The sequence below is a fragment of the Geospiza fortis genome, unplaced genomic scaffold (assembly GCF_000277835.1).
Source record: "Geospiza fortis unplaced genomic scaffold, GeoFor_1.0 scaffold98, whole genome shotgun sequence".
Classification (NCBI taxonomy): domain Eukaryota; kingdom Metazoa; phylum Chordata; class Aves; order Passeriformes; family Thraupidae; genus Geospiza; species Geospiza fortis.
The window spans coordinates 2,835,257-2,839,685 of NW_005054306.1; positions in this window are offsets into that span (position 1 = coordinate 2,835,257).

Below are 4,429 nucleotides of genomic sequence, written 5' to 3' on the forward strand. Positions count from 1 at the left end.
GGGGGGGGGGGGTTGTTGGGTTTGTGTGGTTTTTTGATTTTGTTGGGGTTTTTTTGTTTGTTTTTGGTTTTTTGGTTTTGATTTTTTTACTCGCGCTTCTGGTAAAAAAAAAAAAGCTATTTGTTTACAAAGCCCCACTGCCCCCATCTGAGCCCACCCGGCGGGGCTCCATCAAGGAGCGGGGGGGATCCCTCCGTGCAGGGCCCCCTCGCCGGTTCATTTCCCTATTTGCATCCGCAGTTAGCTGAAGATCATTTTAATAAATAACAATGAAAGAGAAGCGCATCTAGAGGGCTTGTCGGCAACATTCAAAAGCCAATAGAGTTTATAATTTTACTCTATCATTTCTTATTGATTAGAGTAATCAAGATAAAAAGCTAGCCGGGCTCCGAGAAGTTCAGCGGCATATCATTAAAGATAAGAGTCAGTTAATTCTGGCGCAGGGGTAATGGTGCCGGCGATGAAGAGTTCATTTGCATGAGATGCTGAGCCCCGTAACAAGAGGACAAAAATCACTAATTAGGACTGCAGAGTGTCTCGAGTTCTTCAAGCACCCTTTAGAGATGAGGGATGATGCAAAGCGACCGCACTTTTATGTAAATTCGGGCTAGGACACCGCGACCGGGGTGCTGCTCCCCGGCAGGGATTGCCGAGCGGGGACGGGCCGGGTCCCCGGGGCCGCTCCGGGCTCCAGAGAGCGCGGCCGCCGCAGCACCGAGCAGCCCGGGAAACTCGGAGGAAACACTGCGGCAGCGAGTGGAGGGCTTGCACTGAAATCTCCGGGATGGGGGAACAGGACAAGAAGGGGGGAAAAAAAAGAGGAAAAAAAAATTAAAACAAAGCCAAACCCTTTGCTGAAAGGTTTATTCGTTGGTTGAAAAAAATGAAGTGAAAAAAATAAGCCTCGCACCCATGAAAAATAAGAAGTCTGCGCTAAGGTACCCGTGAGTCTGCGGGTTGCTAAAACTAGGGAGAGAGCTTGGCGGCAAGCTGCGAGCAGAGCCCTCATCTCTGGGGGGAAAGGGAAGCCCCCGCCGCCCCCCACCTCCCGGGAGGCGAGCTTGGGTTCAGCCACTCCCTCCCGGACACCTCCTTCCCCACGGAGCACGAGTGGGGCCATCGCCCCCTCCTTTCACCAGAGCTGCTCCCTTCCCCCTTGTCCCCCCGCTTGTCTCGCTCCCTCTCTGATCGCACGGACGGACCCAAAGCCGAGCAAAGCCCCTCAGCTTTGGGCAGCCCTCCGCGGAGGAAGGACACACACCCGTGGGGCTCTGGGGAAGCTCCCCGCAAAAGCCGGGGGGCCCGCAGCAGGCTGGTGGCCATCGAGTTGTTTACTTGCCCGAAAGGTATCAGCCGCGGGAGGCTTGGCAGCTGGCTGTCAGCGCTAACTTTGCCCCTCGCTTGGCCGGGGAGTAAAGGATTCACGGCCTTCTTTGGGCTAATTGTAGGTGTCAGCGTGGAAAGCGGCAATGTTTGCCGCCTCTCAAAAGTCTCACTGTGTCTCTGAGCCCCCAGCAGCTCCCTGCGCGCAGGACCAGGTGTCCCGGCTGCGCGCAGCCCTCGCAGCCACCTCCCGCTCTCTGCCGCGTTCACGCCTCGCCCTCTCCACACGTGTCCCTCCTCAGCCGCCCCCGCGATCCATGACCCCCGCATCCCCCACGGACACCCCTCTCCCGCTCCGGTCCGTGCAAACTTGGGAGCCGGCGCTCACACCCGCGCGTCGCCGTCCGCAGCGCGCGGATTCCTCGCATTCCCAAAATCCCTCCTCGCACACGTGCACCTCTCGGCACCTCAGCACAGTCACATGCACATGCCCCCCCACCTTCCCTGCAAGCTCACCTGCTCACATGCTCTCAGACAGACAGACAGACAGACACCCCGCTTGACAAACTTCCCCCCGCCCCCGACACCCCCTGTCCCCTCGCACCCCCCCCAGCCGGGGCCGGTGCGGAGGAGGGTGGCCGCGCTCCTCCCGCCTCGTCTCCCCGGTCCCCGGCTCTTTGGACTTTTGTCTGGCTATGTGGCTGAAGGCTCCTTTCCCCTTGTTCTTCCCATAGAGAATAAAGTCAGTCTGTATTTAATGGTTATGGCGGATGTGAGGAGGATTTGGCAAATGAAGAGGCCTTTTGCTCTAAAATATTGTTCCTTACGTCGTGTGAGTCTACCAACCCACCACGACCCCATATTCTTCTCTGGGTGTCTGACTCGAATGACAAACGAGCTGATTTTTTCAGTACATCGCTGGGAAATGTAGTGAGTGATAATAGAGATTTCTCTTTCATTTTTTACGCTTGACTTGGTTATTGTTGCTTTTCTTTTCCCGTGATTCCTTCTGAGGATTAGCTCTGACTTCCCCACTATTGGCGGTCAAAGTGGCCCAAACTCTGGATGACAATTGATGGGGATCAGGGGATTGCCCATTCTGTGCCTGTAAGAACTGATTTGTGCCAGAGAAACTCATCAAGTATAGGCGAAGAATAAAAAGCATTTGGGGGTAAATGTATTCATTGAGAAGGGTTCTTCCAAATTGCTTCTAAGTTTTCTTAATGAAAAGTAACGCTTGCAGCAATCAACGGCTTTTTGACGGATTACAAACCTGGGTAGGACTATGGGGCTGCATTTAAAAGTGCCCTAGCCTTAGCATGAGGGCAACTTGCTCACAAAAGTGTAGGAACGAGGGTCAGGCCGCAAAATACAAAGCTGAGGTTTGATGCGTGTAGGAGTAATGAAAGGTGCATTAATTTATTAACATGGTGCGCACAGGAAAAGTGAAAGAACGGCCCGGTGTAAGAAGAATCATTAACTCTCTACCCCAGGGACCCACCCAAGCCTCGTCATTTACATCAAAATAGTTATTGTATCTTTAGAGAGATAAAAAAAATCCCTCTGCAGCAACAGTCCCATATAAAAGGTGGAGGAAAGAGGAAAGAGGAAAGAGGAAAGAGGAAAGAGGAAAGAGGAAAGAGGAAAGAGGAAAGAGGAAAGGAAAGGAAAGGAAAGGAAAGGAAAGGAAAGGAAAACAAAGGAAAGGAAAGGAAAGGAAAGGAAAGGAAAGGAAAGGAAAGGAAAGGAAAGGAAAGGAAAGGAAAGGAAAGGAAAGGAAAGGAAAGGAAAGGAAAGGAAAGGAAAGGAAAGGAAAGGAAAGGAAAGGAAAGGAAAGGAAAGGAAAGGAAAGGAAAGGAAAGGAAAGGAAAGGAAAGGAAAGGAAAGGAAAGGAAAGGAAAGGAAAGGAAAGGAAAGGAAAGGAAAGGAAAGGAAAGGAAAGGAAAGGAAAGGAAAGGAAAGGAAATTTCCCTGTCGTATTTTTCTTAAGCAATGGAAGGACACAATGAGAACGGCCCCGAAGTGAAAAGGGTAAGGCCGGGAAGGGGAGCCGGGAGGAGTCTTCAGTGCTTTCCCGCATTCCCTTCAAACCCTAAAGGCCGGAATATTAACTTTTTTCCCCCTGCATCTTGTCAATGCTATCATGGCTTTGATGGGAGGGTCTTCAAGGTGGCACATTTCTGAACTTAACCCCTTTTCAAACTAACTCTCTACCTCCCTTGTTAGTGCCCAGCTCTGAACTTCTGAAGAGTATTTTTGTGTGAGTCAGGGTTCATTCACTCGGGGGCTTTTGTAGGACTTTCTTCCTTTCAGCCCTCAGTGTGTTACACCAATTAAAGGACGACGTGCTGTAAATGTAATGGGCCGAGCAGTGATTGTTTTTGACAAGCAACAAAACACATAGATCCACCCCTTAGATTAGGCCGTTGAAGGGAGGTTCATGCCGGTCAGTTTACTGAATAGTTCATGAACTGTAATTCTGAGGGCTTGTGTGAAAGAAAATGTCTCTCTCCCTTTCTTTTCTTTTTTTTTTCTTTTCCCCTCTAAAAGAAGAAACACCAAGCATCTAGGGGGAAGGGGATGGCTTGGGAGGGTGAGGGGAGTTGGAGGAGAGCAGAGGTGGCTTTGTCTTGTCATTTAGCAAGAAAAAAAAAAAGAAGCTAACAGTCAAGCCACTTTATGTCACTAAACATGCCAGCCTCCTTTGCAGAGATGGTCCTCTCCATACATCTTTAAAGGCAGCCTCAAGCTTATAACCTGCTACCTGCTCCCATCCACTCAGTATTTTTATCTTGTTCAGAGCTCCCTCAAAGCTGAATCAGAAGCGTTTCACAGGAGGAAGAAAATGTGGATTAGAGTTGAAACTTTGAGAAGCATAAAACACAAGAAAAATTTTATCACATCATGTGCATGATCCTGTTCCTCTTCAACTCAGTAGATGGAGAGGTGGAAGAAAAGGGAAAATCTTCCATAACCTGTAGAGGACCTGAGTCAAAGTGGTTTGGAAAATGATCCTTTATCAATTGGCCAAGGAGGTGCTTGACTTATCAATTTAAGTCAAAGCAACTTGGATATTATCAGGGAAGGGGTAGACACAGTCACAGGA